The sequence below is a fragment of the Lycorma delicatula genome, chromosome 13 (genome assembly GCF_047948215.1).
Source record: "Lycorma delicatula isolate Av1 chromosome 13, ASM4794821v1, whole genome shotgun sequence".
NCBI lineage: Eukaryota > Metazoa > Arthropoda > Insecta > Hemiptera > Fulgoridae > Lycorma > Lycorma delicatula.
In genome coordinates this window covers 38,091,381-38,112,510 of record NC_134467.1, presented here as the reverse complement: position 1 = coordinate 38,112,510, position 21,130 = coordinate 38,091,381, and the positions used below count along the sequence as shown (strand labels likewise).

The 21,130-nt window shown below is 32.3% G+C and overlaps 1 long non-coding RNA gene across 1 annotated transcript; it reads left to right on the top strand.

Annotated features, from left to right (window-relative positions):
• Positions 1–6,294: 6,294 nt before the first annotated feature.
• LOC142333777 (uncharacterized) lies at positions 6,295–19,939 on the top strand. The gene is made up of 3 exons (XR_012758687.1): positions 6,295–6,505; positions 10,464–10,565; positions 19,028–19,939. It is a non-coding gene; the product is annotated as an uncharacterized LOC142333777 (long non-coding RNA).
• Positions 19,940–21,130: the final 1,191 nt, after the last annotated feature.

The following is a 21,130-nucleotide window of genomic DNA, read 5'->3' as shown; positions in this document are numbered from 1 at the left end:
TAACGTTAATTCCCTCACGCAGAAATCGACGGAACTGTTGACAATATTGTAGCCGTTTTTCTTTGTCGGGCTCAAGAAGTCGATGAACCGTTTGAATGCGATAAGGTCGTAATTGTAATCGTTTAGTCGCCCGATGAACAGTCGATTTAGACAAATTAATTTCAGCAGACAAACGTCTGATCGATTTATTTGGCAAGGCGAGTAATCTGTCTTTCATTTCAGTGACTGTATCTGTATTCAACACTGACGCAGATCTTTTGTGTTCCTTGTTATTAACAGAACCGGTCTCTCTAAATTTTGCGGCTAACCTTAATATTGATGTTTTGTTAGGAGCTGGTTTATCTGGGTACTTATGGCGAACCAAATCTTGCACTGCAACCACTGATTTCGTACTGAAGTACGACTCGACAATGAAAACATTCATCTAGTGAAAACACCATCTTGTCTCTAGAAATACACTGAACGTTATGATTGCATTGTTGTTACTATCGGTAGTGTTCTACTGCGTCGCCGCGATGTTGAGATGTTGGACGAGTCCATTTCAGTAACGAGTAGGAGAGAAGCTTAACTTTTGAAATTTCATGGATGAGTGATTGATGGGTGCGTTTTATATGGAACACCCTGTAGTAGCTTTCTTATGAAATCTACCGAATACGGTGTCTAACAAAATTCGAGGTATTTTTTAAATGTATTCTTTATTACAAATCTAATTGAACTGAAATATAATGTTTTCAGACTTATTTTTTTCTCTTTTTCATTTCACTGTTAGGTTAGGTCATGTTTAGAACTGTAAACGTAGTTCATTGACTTCGTCGCCTCTTACCGATGAAGTTCAAACGAACTCCGTGATTTTTCATAATTCTTATATTTTAATTTTTTTTTTTTTTTAAATGCCAAAATTTTTCATCCCCTTCCTAGAAAATTACAAAAATCTTTGTATTTTTTAAAAAGTTTTTTTAATTTATTATCACAACTTAGGAATTATTTACTTAAAAATTATTTTTTTGCATAACTTAACTTTTCGTAGGCGGAAAAGTTTTACAATTCACTGTCGGCTTTTTTTTGATAAGAAAAAAATTGTATCAGTTAGAAACTAATAAATTGTATGAAATTATCGTAAAAAAACATTTAAAATTTTTTTATAAATTATCTTTTTAAAAAAATAAATAAATAAACGACAAATCGTTGATAAATATAATGTGTACAGAAATGAAATATATTATTGATTTTATATTCTTTTATACTATTATAATCCTTAATTAATAAAATATGCTGAAAAAAAGATATATAGTAAAAGAAGCAATAGAAATGCTGTAATGTAATATGTAATCAGCTACGGACGGTTTCCCTCTGTTGGATGTAATAAACGGGCGCTCGACCCAGCAAGCTTGGTTACGATTCGAGTGTGAGGAGAATTGCAACAGTTTCCATGGTAACTAGTTAAGTCAATTCTGTATGTTTCTAGAATCAAAACAATTTAACACCCTAGGCTGTCTGCATTGCAGTTACATAATTATTATTATTACTGTTACCCAATAAATAAAATTTTACTCTTTGAAAAATTAATAAATAAATTTAATTCAAATAAAGAACTTTGGTTAATTATTATTTAAATAAATTAGAAAATTAGATTACTTTAAAAAAAACTTTACTAAAACTGTTATGATCGTTTCGATTGGTAAACAATCATCATCAGTAGACATTGAGAAAATAATATATAAATAAAAATAAGAAAAAAATAATTGACAAATAATAATAAATACAAAACTATTTTTTTTAAACAAGAATAAAAAATCTGATGTGGACACCACATAAATTTCTTGTACGCCTATTAAATTATACAGGATGTCCCATATAAAACGCAACCCAACTTTATATTGGTAGGTTTTGAAATAATAAAAAGGCATGTGTAAATGTAAATGTAATTTTTATTATTACCATCCATTTAGAGTAAATGTTGGAAGTGGCCACCATCTTCTTGAATGCAAGCTTCAATTCTTTTTTCAGCGTTTATTGCAACTTTTTTCAAAATTTGTGGCTGGATATTTAATACAGCTTGTTCAATATTGACTTTCAATCGTTCAAGTGTTCGTGATTTATTGCTGTAGGCTTTTTCTTTGAGGTAACCCCGTAGAAAAAAATCCACCGCAGTCAAATCTGGAGATCTTGGTGGCCACAAGCCTCGACCGATAACACGATTACCAAAGAATTCCTCGATGAAATCAGAAGTTGAACCTGCGTAGTGCGATGTCGCACCGTCATGTTTTACCCGACAGTATCTGTCTTCCTCTTCCAAGAGTGCGATGAACTGAAAAAAAATAACCTGATATCGTTCTGCATTAATGGTGTACTCGAAAAAAATAGGACCGATTATTTTCTTCCGCGATATTGCGAACCACACGCCCGACTTCTGCGGGTGTAATTGTTTTTCGTGATAAACGTGGGAATTTTCAGCGCCCCAAATTCTTCTGTTAAGGCTGTTTACGAAGCCGTCTGAATGAAAGCGTGCTTCATCTGTAAAAAATAACGAATCCATAACATTAATTCCCTCACGCAGAAATCGACGGAACCGTTGACAATATTGTAGCCGTTTTTCTTTGTCGGGCTCAAGAAGTCGATGAACCGTTTGAATGCGATAAGGTCGTAATTGTAATCGTTTGGTCGCCCGATGAACAGTAGATTTAGACAAATTAATTTCAGCAGACAAACGTCTGATCGATTTATTTGGCGAGGCGAGTAATCGGTCTTTGATTTCAGTGACTGTATCTGTATTCAAAACTGACGCAGATCTTTTGTGTTCCTCGTTATTAACAGAACCGGTCTCTCTAAATTTTGCGACTAATCTTAATACTGATGTTTTGTTAGGAGCTGGTTTATTTGGGTACTTATGCCGAAACAAGTCTTGCGCTGGAACCGCTGATTTCGTACTGAAGTACGACTCAACAATTAAAACACATTCATCTAGCGAAAACACCATCTTGTCTCTAGAAATACACTGAACGTTATGATTGCATTGTTTTTACTATCTCGGTAGTAACTCGGTAGTGTTCTACTGCGTCACCGCGATGTTCAGATGTTGGACGAGTCCATTTCAGTAACGAGTAGGGGAGTAAGCTTAACTTTTGAAATTTCATGGATGAGTGATTGATGGGTTGCTTTTTATATGGGACACTTTGTATAAACAAATTTTTTGTTGCATTAAAATTATTTCATTTGAAAGTGAGATACGATCCTCCAATTCTTTAATAAAGTGGAAAGTTACACAATTCCTGAAATATTAGTTTTTATTAACATCAAATATTTATACAATTATTAATCCAACAATCTTACATGAAATATTAGGATAGAATAAAAGTCCATTTATTACTTGTATTACTATATCAGTATTATTCGTATCTTCGTGAATTGCTGATTAACAAAAGTTTCAGATTTCTGATGTGTCGTTAATATTAATTAAACTATTCAAACACATCAAAGAATTAAAACTCCAAGTGTTTCAAACTTTTAGATATGCTGCGAGTCCTTTACGAATACCAGTTGGGGTGTCGATCGGTAATGCATGTTGCGTTTTTACTATTCCTTAATTCATTCCCGTTTAGATTATGGTTGCGTCGCCTACTCTTCAGCTAATAATACCGTGCTTAAAATACTGGATACTGTAGATCATGCTTTTCATCGACTTGCTACAAGTGCCTTTAGATCAATCCCTGTCGTAAGCATCCTTGTTGACTGCGGTGAACTATCACTTTGGGATAAACGGGACCAGATTTTAGCATCTTATTTTACCCGTCTTAAAGAACAGCCAAATCACCCGGATTTTGACGAAGTCCTTGGAAATCCTTAATTTCAAAGGTATGAGAAACATCCACGTTATACTGGACCTATAGGTATTCGTACCTGGCATTTACTGCACCTTATAAATGTTGACGTGCCTTCTCTTTTTCCAATTTATCTGTGTTTGTATCTTCCGCGGAGAATCAACATTATAAATTTTATGTTTGACCTCACGATATGTAATAAAGAATCAATATCACCTAGTTTTTTTTTAGCAAATGTTTCACCATATTCTCTCCAAGACAAACCCAGACGCATAGATGGATCAAAACAGCACAAAACCGTTAATGCGCATTTATTGTTAATGATCGAACCTACATGTTTGGTCTACCCGGTGTCTTTACTACTGAACTATACGCTATAAATAAGGCTTTGAATATCATTAACCCTATGTACCATTATATCCTTATTTGTAGCGACTGATGTCGTGTTCTCCAAACCTTACAAAATTTTTATTTCAGACATCCTATCGTCACCGAAATCTACAATACAATTGCCGAATTGAACCATCACAACACACAAGTAAGTTTCTGCTACCTAGTCACGTGGGAATTCCGGGTAATGAACTTTCAGATTTCGCTTCTAAAGACACATGTATAGTCGACCATCCTTCACTATTCGTGTTACTACATCCAACTTTATTAACTATGTCAAATTCACACTTCGCGCAAGGTGGTAAGATGACTGGATTGCCACTGGATTGTCAAAGATACTGTGTTGACATGGGATTTCTCCTACAAGAAAATTCGCCGAGAGGAAATGATCCTCTACCGATTGCGGATAGGACTTACGAAAGCTACTCACGGGTATTTGATTTCAGCAGAAAATGCACCGATATGCGTACCAAGAAACTGCCGCTTGACTGTACACCACATCCTTGTGGACTGCATATGTTACACGGCCTTGCGTCGTAAATTTAACTTACCCAGGAATTTTCGTCAAATCCTAGACAATAATAAAGAAGTTTTGGACCGTGTGTTTTTATTTCTCCGAGGTGTTAGTATTTTACATACTTTTTTATAAATATTGTTCTTAATTTAAAACAAAAAAAAATTTACGGTAGTTGTATGTCTTTGTTTTTAATATTTTAGTTTAAGTCTTGATTTTCTTTTTGAATTTCTACTTTAAGTTTACAGGAACCAAACAGTAATAATTGAAGAACATAAGAAAGAATCCGTAACAACAAAGGGAGTCCGACAAGGATGTTCCCTATCCCAGTTACTTTTTAATCTTTACATGGAACTAGCAGTTAATGATGTTAAAGAACAATTTAGATTCGGAGTAACAGTACAAGGTTACGACACTGTTGATACGATTTGCTGATGATATAGTAATTCTAGCCGAGAGTGAAAAGGATTTAGAAGAAACAATGAATGACATGGATGAAGTACTACGCAAGAAATACCGCATGAAAATAACCAAGAACAAAACGAAAGTAATGAAATGTAGTAGAAATAACAAAGATGGTCCAATGAATGTGAAAATAGGAGGAGAAAAGATTATGGAGGTAGAAGAATTTTGTTATTTGGGAAGTAGAATTACTAAAGATGGACGAAGCAGGAGCGATATAAAATGTCGAATAGCATAAACGAGCCTTCACTTAGAAATATAATTTGTTTACATCAAAAATTAATTTAAAAGCCAGGAAAATATTTTTGAAAGTATATGTTTGGAGCGTCGCTTTATATGGATGTGAAACTTGGATGATCGGAGTACCTGAAAAGAAAAGATTAGAAGCTTTTGAAATGCGGTGCTATAGGAGAATGTTAAAAATCAGATGGGTGGATAAAGTGACAAATGAAGAGGTGTTGCGGCAAATAGATGAAGAAAGAAGCATTTCAAAAAAAATATAGCTAAAAGATGAGACAGATTTATAGGCCACATATTAAGGCATCCTGGAATAGTCGTTTTAATATTGGAGGGACAGGTAGAAGAAAGAAATTGTGTAGGCAGGCAACGTTTGGAATATATAAAACAAATTGTTAGGGATGTAGGATGTAGGGGGTATACCAAAATGAAACGACTAGCACTAGATAGCGAATTTTGGAGAGCTGCCTCAAACCAGTCAAATGACTGAAGACAAAAAAATACTTTAAGTTTTTCTTTTGTTTTAATTTTTGTTGTTGTTTTGATAAATTTTATTTTTATATTTCATATATTTGTTTTCCGAGCGATGATTACATAAAAATTTTTTCTCTCAAGAAAAACTAATTCTACGTTTTAAAAAACATTTTTTTTTTTGTGGCAATTGAACTATCTCATTTTCAGAGTAATTAGTCTGTATTTTTAAAGCAAACATTAAATCGAAATATATTACACAAACATCGATTGTTTTAATAATTTTTATATATCGCAAAAAAACGATTGCAGATGTCTATCAGCGGCTGTATTAGTAAATAGGTTAGGATAACTTTTAATGTTATATAGTTAAGCTTATATTTATAGTTTCTGAATTTTATAAAACATATTGATGTAAATTATATTTTTCATTATAAGTTATTAAAAAAAAAAAAATCAATTTTTAGTCAGTTACTACAGAATTTTATTTAAAATATAATGATTTAATATTCATAAGTACATGATTTTGAATTTCTTCTTCTTTTCCTTCTTCTTTTTTACATGAATATTGTTTTCTGTTTTACTGAATTATTAAGCTGCAGCAGGATGTAAGGTATATCAAAAATGTGTTATCTGGAATTATTTAGAACTCACCTTATCTTAATTCAAATTAAATTAGTAAATCTTATACTGTATGTTATAGATTGAGGAATTTTAGATTCATAAAATATGTGCTACTAATTTGATTGGAAACTTATTTGAATATGAAATAGCAAGGCTGTTAACTTTTGTGAAAGATTGCTAAAATTTGAGTTGAGATGTTCAAATAAGTAACTAGAAGTCTTAAAGATTTACTTTCAAATCATTGAAGTTATTTATCCAGATATGTTTGGTGTTAATTATCTATCTTCTTCAGCAGAATATGTTAGCTGGATGATGTTATAAGTGTTCATCTTAAAAGGGTTTGGAAACCCCTGCGATTTGTAATCAGAAATATTTTCAAACTTTTGTTTTAGTTTCAGTATAATATGTGTTGTATTTGTTAGTTTAGTATGTATGTGTGTCATGTTTAGCTAGTATTTGTATGTGTGCCCTGTTTCTACAAGGTGATTTGCAAAAGTTGATTCTATTTGTATTTGTGCTTGTATATTGATATCTGTGCTTACCATCTGCCTTAATGTAATATTTAGTACAATTACCATATTTTAATTTTCTAACTTCATTTAGTTTAATTTGTTGTATGATTATTTGTTGTCATGTAAGCGCTACAGTTCACTTTCTTTCTTGAATTTGGGAATATTTTTTGCGAAGATCAATCTTAATTTAGGCATCCACTTGTCAATAGGTATATTTTTAATTTTTGTTGTGTGTTTTATGTAGCATTGTAATAATAAATTTGGGTGGATTACCATTAATCCAAGCCCAGATGTTTATTGTTCCTAGTGATGAGTTCTTCGGTGTAATTGTTTGTTGATAAAAATATGTTATAAGGATAGTGTAACATGTCTAAGAAAGCTGTTTGTGCTGCTGTAGGGTGGTTAGATGTTGTTCTGTAACTATATTAGTTGTAGAGATGTTTAAACATTTGTTTATTTGTGCTTATAAACCACAATTAAATTTAAATTAGTGGATGGATGTAAGAAAACATGTGACATCATTTTTTAATTATGAATTATTTATTGGAGGAAAACTTTTTTTAATAAATTCACATAAAACTTGAAATTTGTCATGTCTGAATGTAATGAAAATTGTAGCATCTGAAAAATACTGTGCCTGAACAGGATTATATCCTGTTATAATGTTAATTATAACATAATAACATAATGAACATAATGTTAATTATGTGATATCCATTATAGTGTTAATTTTATCTTTTACATAATTTATTAATCTTATTTTGTCTAGAAAAACTGTTTTTTTATTTTTTATTTTTTTTTTAATGTGTAATAACAAAATAATACAGATTTTATTAATTTTGCATACTTGACTTATCAATTGACTGTCTTCAACATATGAAGGTAAGTCAATTATTATCCGCAATGTAGTTATAAATTTTATTGCAATACAAATAGGAAACTTACATGTACATCATTTTTCAACATAGACCCCTTGCATTTCATCACATTTGGTCCATCGTTGCACAACCTTCCTGATGCCCTCATAAAGAAAGGTTTTCAGTTGAGCTGCAAGCTAGGAATGCACTGCTTCTTTCACTGTTTCGTCTGAGGTAAATCGATGGCCCCTTAATGCCTCTTTGAGTGCACCAAACAAGTGGTAGTCAGAAGGGGCAAGATCAGGACTACATGGAGGATGAGCCGGTACTTCAAAGTTGAGTTTCTGGAGTGTTGCAGCAGTGTGGGCATCAATATGTGGACGGGCATTGTCGTGCAACAACACAACACCTTTCGACAGCAGTCCTCGACGTTTGCTTTGAATTGCAGGCTTCAGCTTGGCAGTAAGCATCTCACTGTAACACGCACTGTTTATTGGCGTTCCCCTTTTCTCATAATGTTCCAGTACTGGGCCTTGTGAGTCCCAAAAAACCATAAGAATCAGTTAATCAGTTTCCTTGCAGATGGTTGGGTCTTGAACTTTTTTGCAGGGCGAATTTGGATGTTTCCATTCCATACTCTGCCGTTTACTCTCCAGCTCGTAATGATGGATCCGTGTTTCATCACCAGTGATGATTCTGTCTAAGAAGATGTCCCATCGTTGCCATAGCGATCCAAATGTTTTTGGCAGATGTCCAAGTTTGTTTATACAACTGTGTTGAGTTGTTTTGGGACCCATCTTACACAGACTTTATAAAACCCAAGTCTGTTGTGGATGATTTCGTAGGCACAACCATGACTAATTTGCAGATTTGCAGACGATGCCACTTCATCAATAGTTACTAGTTTGTCTAAGAAAACCATGTCAAGTGCACGCTCAATGTTTTCCTCATTTGTGGCGGTAAACGGTTGTCCGGCTCCTTCATCATGTGTAACACTTGTGCAACCGTTTTTGAATTTTTCAATCCATTCGTAGACATTCCGTTGCAGCAACACAGTATTCCTGTACAGCATTGAAAGTCTTTGATGAATTTCGTCACCTTCCGACCACAAAAAACGGGTCGCTGAACATTGCTCTTGTTTGGTGCAAACAGAAAGCAAAGCAGCCATGGTTAACGGCAGGGCAGCAATAATGGAACTAACCTAGCAGCATCAAATCTGCACAGACATAAAAGCAATTAAACCATGCATGTGTCGTTTACGAAACACGACAGTACTATCAACATAAACAAAAATATAACTAAATTGCGGATTTACTTACCCTTGTACATTAATATTTTCACAGATATTTTATGCATAGTTCAAATTTGGCAGCTGGGTAATTAGGTCATATTTTATATGAGTAGTGGTTTATTTTGTTTGGTATGACAGAATAATGGATTTGCACAAAATTTTAAATACAAAACTGAAGATGTTAGAGAAGGCTTTTGGGCGAGGGTGTTGTCAGCACTCAAAACTAAATGAATAGTACAAATGTGTTTCAAGAAAACCTGAAGATGCTGACAACAAAGGAATGGATGCCCTAACACAACAACGAATGAAAATAATGATAAAATAAATGACATTCTGGTAAATAATTGTCAAACCCCCGTAAGAAAAGTTACTGAAGAGTTAGGAATTTCTTATGGCTCCTGTGAAACATTTTTGAATGAAATTTTGATTATGAAACTGGTAGTGGCAAAAAAAAAAAATCAGCTGAATTTTCAATAAAAGTAACATCACAAAATCGTTAGCTGACGTGGCTGATGATTCAGAATTATTCAGACATGTCATGACAGGTAGCAAAATGTGGTGTGTGGTTATAATACTGAAGTGAAGATCCAGCATCTTGATAGAAGTTTCTTGAAGAACCAAGATAAAAAATAGCACAACATCTTTGATCAAATAAGGTTTCCTTAGTATTTTTTCTTTTTTTTTACCATAATTGCATCATCCGTTATGAATTCTCACTATAAGGTTGTATGGTGAAGAAATTGTATTAATTAGCATAAATTGTATTAATAGTAATTTAGAAGAAGTAGATCCCTTTTTATAAAAATAAAATTATTTTTTTTTTTATCTTGCTAAGTGTTCGGTAATTTTTTTAATGTAATTTGTCATTATGTATTGTTGAGTTTCTTCATCCAGCTTTTATGTAGGTTTATTTATATACGATTGCTTTTTGTTGACTTTGTGAGATTGTGTTTGGTGTAATGATTTCAAATTTGGCTGTGTTAGATGAAAGTACGACAAAACTGGTTTTTAGTGTTAGGTGTTCAACATCATATATGAGTTTAGTCTGTATTCCTTACTGAGACACTGTAGGCTATTTCTAAGACCATTTTTTCAAAGGTGAAGTTCTGTTGTTAATAGTATATTCCTTTTATTAATTGTATTACAGTAAAATTGCAAGTAATTCTTTTCATGAATTTATATTTATTTATTTTTTATTTTTTTGTTAAGGATATTTTAAATATGTTATAATAACTGTTATTTATTTAATAATTTGTTATTATTATTATTGTTATTAATTTTTCTTAGATATTTGATTTTAATGAAAAATCATATCTTGCATTCATAATTTGGTTAACAACAAAATTGTGAGTGGTACCAAAGGAGGATGTGGTTATTTACAATGTAAAGGTTTGTATTCTTATTTTATCTCAATTTCTGATTTTTTTTCCCTCTCTGAATCCTTGCTTCATAATCATTTTCACTTTACAATTAAATAAAAGCAAGTTTGGTATCTTTTAATGTAGTGATACTGAGATGTCAATCTCATTTGCAATATGATTTCAACTTAAAAAAATAAAAACTAAATTGTTGTTGACAGTTGTTAAGCAAACTTCTCATACATAAAATGATAGGATCAGAATGAGATCAAATATAAAAAAATATATGAATAGACAAGGAACATAATCCATTACCCATAACAAGGAATATAATCTTGAAACATTTTGTAACTGTAATAGTCTTTTGGTCTTTTCAGGTATAAAAAATATCCTCATGCAAAAGTTTGGCTCAATCTATGAATATATGTATATATACAAAATCTATTTGTGTCTGTGAGTCTGTTACTATTTTGGCTAGTTGCATATTAACGCTACCGCAGCTACAGCTGCTGTTTAGGTTATGTTGACTTTGTACGTATATGTTGAATTCATGTACTGGCAAATCATACGTATATCAAAATAACCTAACTAAATATAACCTACGCTTGCTTCGCTCGCTAACCTCTTATAATTAAGATTAAATATGCATAATATGTACAACTTATTAATAATATAACCTTAATGTTATAGCACCGAAATCCAATTAATGTTAATCCACCGAAATCCGATTGACTACTTTGTTTTTAAATAAAGCTGTAGCTGCGGTGGCGATCGATCTTTGATCGATCTAAAATTTTGCATGAACATAGTTTTTGTATCTGGAAAGATCGTAAGACTACTACTGTTGTTTTAATGATTTGTGGTAACAATTAGGAGGTTATATTATTCGCCTATTCAACGTTTTTATCAAATTGAATTCAAAGACTTATTGCAACAGTATTTGAAATTAAATTTTCTAAAAGTTTTTTTAATACCACTTTTGGTTATTGGAACAAGTAGCTTTAAATATCTGACTGTATATAGTGAAATGGCTCAACCAAGAGACGCACTGCTATTCTCTATGCAAAATGCCACAACTGGTTGCACCTGCCTCTGGTTGGTCATAACTAAAAAACGTAAAAAAAAAAAATAAGAAACAAAAGTACAGTCCCCACCTCATGGTGTTTGTCAGATAACACTAAGAACCGTGCTAAATACCTTTATACCCATTTGAAGGATGGACCAACCAGCTATAACCACTATTTTAAGATGGTGGCTGACTATTCTCAAACCTCCATACTTGATATCACTCAGTTTCAAGTTCTGTGCTGACCAAACTGTTGCACTGAAGAAATTACATTACACTGATAGTTCTTATAAATTGATCACTTTAATTGTTTATCATTATTTTTCTCATAAATATGAGAATGAACACATTGGGTCTGCCAGGGCGGTCAGTTTTTATAAATTGATGAGACTTTGTTATTTATCATTATTTTTGTTGGGGCAGACCCTCCTGGCTAGAAGGGAAGAGTGAGTTAAGAGTCCTGACTAAACTGTATTCATATATATTATTATTTTTTTTTTTTTTGTCTTCAGTCATTTGACTGGTTTGATGCAGCTCTCCAAGATTCCCTATCTAGTGCTAGTCGTTTCATTTCAGTATACCCTCTACATCCTACATCCCCAACAATTTGTTTTACATACTCCAAACGTGGCCTGCCTACACAATTATTCCCTTCTACCTGTCCTTCCAATATTAAAGCGATTATTCCAGGATGCCTTAGTATGTGGCCTATAAGTCTGTCTCTTCTTTTAACTATATTTTTCCAAATGCTTCTTTCTTCATCTATTTGCCGCAATACCTCTTCATTTGTCACTTTATCCACCCATCTGATTTTTAACATTCTCCTATAGCACCACATTTCAAAAGCTTCTAATCTTTTCTTCTCAGATACTCCGATTGTCCAAGTTTCACTTCCATATAAAGCGACACTCCAAACATACACTTTCAAAAATCTTTTCCTGACATTTAAATTAATTTTTGATGTAAACAAATTATATTTCTTACTGAAGGCTCGTTTAGCTTGTGCTATTCGGCATTTTATATCGCTCCTGCTTCGTCCATCTTTAGTAATTTTACTTCCCAAATAACAAAATTCTTCATAATCTTTTCTCCTCTTATTTTCACATTCAGCGGTCCATCTTTGTTATTTCTACTACATTTCATTACTTTTGTTTTGTTCTTGTTTATTTTCATGCGATAGTTCTTGCGTAGGATTTCATCTATGCCGTTCATTGTTTCTTCTAAATCCTTTTTACTCTCGGCTAGAATTACTATATCATCAGCAAATCGTAGCATCTTTATCTTTTCACCTTGTACTGTTACTCCAAATCTAAATTGTTCTTTAACATCATTAACTGCTAGTTCCATGTAATGATTAAAAAGTAACGGAGACACGGAACATCCTTGTCGGACTCCCTTTCTTATTAGGGCTTCTTTCTTATGTTCTTCAATTGTTATTGTTGCTGTTTGGTTCCTGTACATGTTAGCAATTGTTCTTCTATCTCTGTATTTGAACCCTAATTTTTTTAAAATGCTGAACATTTTATTCCAGTCTACATTATCGAAAGCCTTTTCTAGGTCTATAAACGCCAAGTATGTTGGTTTGTTTTTCTTTAATCTTCCTTCTACTATTAATCTGAGGCCTAAAATTGCTTCCCTTGTCCCTATACTTTTCCTGAAACCAAATTGGTCTTCTCCTAACACTTCTTCCACTCTCCTCTCAATTCTTCTGTATAAAATTCTAGTTAAGATTTTTGATGCATGACTAGTTAAACTAATTGTTCTGTATTCTTCACATTTATCTGCCCCTGCTTTCTTTGGTATCATAATTATAACACTTTTTTTGAAGTCTGATGGAAATTCCCCATTTTCATAAATATTACACACCAGTTTGTATAATCTCAATCGCTTCCTCACCTGCACTACGCAGTAATTCTATAGGTATTCCGTCTATTCCAGGAGCCTTTCTGCCATTTAAATCTTTTAATGATCTCTTAAATTCAGATCTCAGTATTGTTTCTCCCATTTCATCCTCCTCAACTTCCTCTTCTTCCTCTATAACACCACCATTTTCTAATTCATTTCCTCCGTATAACTCTTCAATATATTCCACCCATCTATCGACTTTACCTTTCGTATTATATATTGGTGTACCATCTTTGTTTAACCATTATTAGATTTTAATTTATGTACCCCAAAATTTTCCTTAACTTTCCTGTATGCTCAGTCTATTTTACCAATGTTCATTTCTCTTTCCACTTCTGAACACTTTTCTTTAATCCACTCTTCTTTCACCAGTTTGCACTTCCTGTTTATAGCATTTCTTAATTTCCGATAGTTCCCTTTTACTTTCTTCACTAGCATTCTTATATTTTCTACGTTCATCCATCAGCTGCAATATATCGTCTGAAACCCAAGGTTTTCTACCGGTTCTCTTTATTCCGCCTAAGTTTCCTTCTGCTGATTTAAGAATTTCCTTTTTAACATTCTCCCATTCTTCTTCTACATTTTCTACCTTATCTTTTTTACTCAGACCTCTTGCGATGTCCTCCTCAAAAATCTTTGTTACCTCCTCTTCCTCAAGCTTCTCTAAATTCCACCGATTCATCTGACACCTTTTCTTCAGGTTTTTAAACCCCAATCTACATTTCATTATCACCAAATTATGGTTGCTATCAATGTCTGCTCCAGGGTTAGTTTTGCAGTCAACGAGTTGATTTCTAAATCTTTGCTTAACCATGATATAATCTATCTGATACCTTCCAGTATCGCCTGGCTTTTTCCAAGTGTATATTCTTCTATTATGATTTTTAAATTGGGTGTTGGCAATTACTAAATTATACTTCGTGAAAAATTTCTATAAGTCGGTCCCCTCTTTCATTCCTTTTGCCCAGCCCGTATTCACCCACTATATTTCCTTCCTTTCCTTTTCCAATGCTTGCATTCCAATCTCCAACTATTATTAAATTTTCATCTCCTTTTACGTGTTTAATTGCTTCATCTCTTCGTATACACACTCTACCTCATCATCATCATGGGCGCTTGTAGGCATATAGACGTTAACAATCGTTGTCGGTTTAGGTTTTGATTTTATCCTTATTACAATGATTCTATCGCTATGCGTTTTGAAATACTCCACTCTCCTCCCTATCTTCTTGTTCATCACGAAACCTACTCCTGCCTGCCCATTATTTGACGCTGAGTTAATTACTCTAAAATCACCTGACCAAAAGTCGCCTTCCTCTTCCCACCGAACCTCACTAATTCCTACTATATCCACATTTGTCCTACCAATTTCCCTTTTTAAATTTTCTAGCCTACCAACCTTTTTCAAGCTTCTTACATTCCACGCTCCGACTCGTAGAATGTTATTTTTTAGTTTTCTGGTGACCCCTTCCTTAGTAGTCCCCACCCGGAGATCCAAACGGGGGACTATTTTACCTCCGGAATATTTTACCAAGGAAGGCGCCTCCATTATTGCTATGTGAAAATGCAGAGAGCCACATTTTTTTTTTCTTGGAAAAAAAGCAGCTGTAGTTTTCCATTGCTTTCAGCTGCGCAGTACTCAGAGGACTGAGTGATGTTGATACGGGCGTTTAAATCGTCCTGACTCACGCCCCTAACAACTACTGAAAGAGCTGCTGCCCTCTTTCAGGAATCATTCCTTAGTCTGGCTCTCAACAGATACCTCTCCGATATGGTTGCACCTTCGGTCCAGCTATTCTGTATCCCTGAGCACTCAAGCCCCCTCACCAACGGCAAGGTCTCATGATTCATAGAGGAGGATATATATATTATATATATATAAATCACATTTGTTGTCTGTGGATCTAAAATACAAAAGCTTAAAAGATTTTTAAGCTGTTGTAGTAATAAATTTAATGACCATTAGTTCAGCTTAAAATGTATCACAAGAGTTAATGTAAATATTTTATGAAAACATATATTGGTTTTCCTTCAAACAATCCTTAAAAAAAACTGAATTAAGGATGGATTTCATTGTTGACATATTTATTTTGCAGACAAATTATGATAAAAAATTTGTAGTATTTAAAAAAAATCTGGAGAATTTCTTTTAACTACCCATAAAAGAGTAAAAAATCAAAACCATGGATTCATTAATTTCTTTGACTATTTTTAATATATTAAATAAAAACTTGGCAGTGATTCTATTAATAAAATTTATGAAAATATAATTTGAGATTTATCTTTAAATCATTCTTAAGAGGATAAAATTGAATAAAGTGAAGTAGTGCACTGTTGAAATAGTATGTTGTCGTAAATACCCAAATATTTAAAGTTAAAACCAGTGTAGTTATTTCTAGAGAATGGGCTGGTGAGACTACAAGAATTGGTGGAAATGGTGGAAATGTAATGCACCACAGTCGCTTATAACACATAAATGAAACAGTAATAGCATAAAAGTACATTTTATTTAATACAAAAAGTTAACCTCTATTTTTCGACATAATTATCATTTACATCTATACACTTCTCACCAGTAAACCAATTTTTTTATTGCATCAATGAAAGATTGCTGGTTTCATATCTTTCCCTAACCAATGACCATATTGAGTCCACTTTATATCATCCCTGGTGAAATGAGTAACCTTAACATCCGACTTTAATTATAGAGAGAAATTAAAATCACAGGGTATAGAGGATATGAAATAGATTAAAATTTCAATTTCTTGAAATAAAGCCTCTGATGTTACATGCGATGTGTGTGACTGGTGTGGCTGAGCAGCATTATCCGCTCCGTGGATTGTTACAACTCGTACATTTCCGAAGTTGTTTTATGTTTTTAAGTTGTTGTCTTTAAATTGTTTTTAATGTCTCAACCCAGCTTGAATCAGTTCATCTCTTTAATGCTTCTCATCAGTCGCAAACGCTGATCACTGCAAGGTTTATCTCAATATTCACTTTACCAGCTTCTGATACGCAAAAATTTTATTCTCTACCTACCTATAACACTTCGATCAATTTTCATTACTATAAGTGGCTTTTAGATAACAATAAATATCATTGGCATTCATTTTTTCTTTGTTAAAAATTCAATTGCTGCACGTTTTTAGATGTATTGACATAGTAGGCATATTTAACTTCATAGCAATAGTGTCTTGATAGAAATAAGTGGGCGTGGATCAAGGAGTCTAAAATGGTGGGAATGAAACTACCATGTGGCACCTTTTAATGTTGGTTTAAGCATAAGAGCAGACATACAGGACTTCAGAATAATAATGATTTACAGAAAGTGAGAGGGATGAGTCATGTAATCTTGGAATATTAGTAGTAGAAGAATGAAACAACATTTGTTCTTTGTGCAACATTTTGTTCTCCCATTACATTCTAGTATACATTTCAGCCACTCCTTGTATTTTGTCGCAAACCAGTTGTTGAAGATCTAGTGTGGAGGAGGGAAGTGATAACAGCATTTCAGTTACTTATCAACAGTTTAGTTTTGTGATTGGGCTGTGATGTGTCAACAGCTCCCAACCCTATTTCTTGAGCGTTTCTCCTGTCCTCTGAGCGATTTGGTGGTGCACGTTGTCATGCAAAAGAATCACACCTTTTGAAAGAGCATCCTGACATTTTTGCCTTATTGCGAGTCTCACTTTCTGTTGGAGCATGTTGAATAGTATTCACTGTTCATGGTACATTGTTCTTTTTTAAATAGTCACCAAAATTGTACCTCGCAATTCCCAAATACCGTAATCACTTTAGAATTCTTTTTTGGTGGGCGAATGCAGATGTTCCACCCAAAACTTTGTTGTTTGGATTCAGCCTTGAAATGGTGTATTCACATTTCATCACAGTTATATGATCTTGAAAGTCCATTAAATTCCGCTTCAAACTGTTCTTTGAGCTCAGAACAAATGTGAATCTTTATGGACTTGAGTCAACTGCCTTGGAGTCAATCTCCAACACATTTTGCAATAATTCAACACATCATGAATGATTTAATATGCGGTTCCAACACTAATATTATACAAACTAGCAATTTGGGAATTTCTCACTTGCCTGTTTTCACAATTAAGATGATTTATACAATTTTGCAGCGTATAGTCAACTGGTCTTCGAGAGCAATAGAGATCAGTCACACTTGTTCTGCCCAAATTAAACTGTTCCATCAACTTATACCTGTTCTGCAGTTTAACCATACTGTTTCAACATTCTTGAGTCAAATTTCTGCCGGTTTTACACCTTCTGATAGCAAAAATCTTATCACTGAATGTTGCTCCTCAGCGTACATGTTCCATGCGACCTCACAACAGAAGGTTCAGTTTGTGCTTTAGTTTAATGTGGTGGATTGTATACACAATGCATTTGCTGCCAATCCTGGAAAGTCAATTAGACTGGCTAGTTATGAACTGCAAATTCCTCGTTTCGCTGTTCACGACCATGTACATAAGCAGCTCTGTTTATGAATGTACAAGTTACAACTCCATCACATTAAACCAAATTATCACCCCCTACGATATCAGTTTGCTGTAGAGGTAATAATGCACTATATAAAAAACAATCCTAATTATCTATGTTTTTATTTAGTGATGAGGCAACCTTTTGTATGTGCGGGAAAGTTAACAAAAACAAATGTCGAATTTATATATACAGACAACTGTATATATAAAATAAATAAAAATAGCCTTAAGTTTTTTAATGACTATTTTCATTTCCCTGTTTTACAATGAATGTTACACTTTACATTTAAAATTTTTGAGTGGCCCGTCTCCAGGTGCTCAGGGTATGTTAAGGTCTTATTTTTCTATGTTTAATGTTTGAAAAATTATTTAAGAGCTCCTATTCTTTATTAAAACACGTATGTGCACACGTGCATGCGTGCGTGCGTGTGGGTGTGTGTGTGTGTGTGTGTATGTGTAAAGGAATGTAAAGTAACCTTTTTTCAATGAAGTTATTTGATTTTTTATTGTATTTGTGTTTATTACTAAATTACAATAAAATATCTATATTCAGTTTTAAACTTATGTTTTAAAAAATCTATAATTGTATTTTTTTATAAGAAGTTCATGATAATAAAGAAATGTTTGGTATCTTTATAAAGAATAATAAAAACAGTATAAGGGAAACATATTTGCATATCTGGTATCTGGTATATGGCAAGAGACATCTGAATTTATTGGGGGTTTTAATTTAAGTGTTTTAGTTTTAATTTAAGTGTTTTAGTTTTAATTTAAGTTTTACAGTTTTAATTTAAGTTTTACTGATCTTTCTATGCTTATCTGTGTGTTTAGAAGCTTTTTATTTTATTTGTTTATTTAAGTAGACTTTGTTTAGGATATGAGAATTTAGAAATATATGTAGAAATGCTAAAAATGTCTCATTATTAAGGAAGGTGTTGATACTAGTAAGAATGTTAGAAAAGTGTTTTTAACACAGCGATAAATTTTTATTACAATGTATATATGTACTAGTATACTTTAATTCAGTTTCAGATTATTCAAAACAGCCCTTCAGATAGAGGTAATATTAGTCATTCATTGTTACAACCTACAAAAAATGATTGTTATGGACATGCAAAAAAATATAATAAATGCAAATATGGATAATTCTCTAAGAGTAAATTACAATAAATTATCACTTCGTTCAAAACGTAACTTGGACTTAAAATCTCGTAAAATACATGGTAGTGGTGAAAAGATTTTCAATAAGGATGTCTATGATGATAATTTTGAAATATTGACATTATTTAATCCTAAACACACATGTAATAAATTACCACGCATAAGCAAACGAACTCTTCAGTCTGATTTTAGTGATAAAACTTATTCAGATAAAAGTTTATATATAAGTGACATTAAATCAGTTTTATGTACAATTTGTAACAAACCATTTTCAAATAATTCATTCTTAAATCAACATATGACCTCTGCTGATAGTAAGGGTAAATGTAATCAATGTATTATTGGTGGTAAAAATCTTCTTCGCTTGAGTCATTTATGTGAACATTTACGAACACATATTGGTATTAAATGTTTTAATTGTAACTCTTGTAATAAAAAGTTTACTAGAATTTCTAATTGAAAATTATATAATCTTATAAAAAAAAAAAAAAAAAAAATGTTCTGTCTGCGACAAACGATTTTCTCATTTAAATAATAATAATGATAAAAAGAGTAAATAAATGTGAGATTGAGATATGTAATTTAGAATTTTTACTTTTGTTTGCAATTTAACATACTAGTGAAAAAATATACCAGTGATGTGTAAATATATGCTGTAATAAATGTTCTTAGACGTTTGAAGTAAAAATACATTCGTATATACATTGTGATAAACCATTTGTTTGTAATATTTGTAATAATAATTTTGTACAAAATAGCGAATTAAATTATTTACAGGTTCATAATAAAAAAATAAATAATAATAAATAATTCAGTATGAGTGTGATTTTCTTTTTTTTATTTATATATATTTTATTTTTATTTTTATTTTATTTTATATGTGTAGAAAGTTAAAATTAAGCGTTCTTGAGCATGAAATGTAACAATGACTAGCATTTTCTTAGCCACCCACAATATGATGTATATAATGGCCATTAACAATAAACATTTGATGTGAAATCTCGTAATAAATTCCCTGATGGGAATTTAGATGATGATTTACAGTTCTTTCCTAAACAGAGATGTTAATTTATCACTTTATTACTATCTGACTCAATATTTGACTGTAATGCAGATACGGCATGTGAGTTATAAGTTTAGTTAAGACTCGCTTGTTAAGTTAACAACTGAAGTTGTCACTTGTAGCATTAAATATCAGGAGTGGGCCTGACATGCTAGTGGGAAACCACATGATTAGCTCAGTGAAGAAACTAATATGAAACAATTTCATTCCTTACTCATCTCTGTAAGCATTGTTTGGTATGTTTATTGTTGTTTGGTATGTTTATTGTTGTTTGGTATGACTCTGATGTACTGGAAAGAGATTGTTGTGTTTGGTCATGTACAATTAGTATAGTTTTGGCAATCAATATTCAGTTAGTCATTTTGGAATTGATAAGGTCGTCAATTAACCAATTAGCTACAGGACATAAAGATATGAAAATTTTTTTTTAATATTTCTTTTTATTTCTAAGCTAGAAATTATTTTCATAACATAAAAGATCAGGAATAAAAATCATTTATGCACCTTTGGCAAAAAGCATTAAACTAAATGTAATACAGTTAGAAAAAATATTTTTGTTTTTTTTTTTTTATTTATAAAATTAGTTTCTTTGCTACGAATGAAATTCTTGAAGAGATTTTGAATGTAGGTGCACTTTACATTTTATACACAATGGAATTGTATGGTTTTAGCATAGGTTACATGTTTGTCTAACTTTTTTCACATGTTTTGAAATAAATTAAAAATAATATTTGATCTTAATAAACATTGGACAGCCCTATTTGATAATATCTTCTGGTAAACTGTTTTTTGATGGATGATCCTTGGTTGTCATTGGTGGTGAAGGAAAATTATCTTGACTCTTTTTCTTCATTCTCAGCAATGCTTTGTGATATTATTTCTGCACTCTTTATCAGTAATAATAC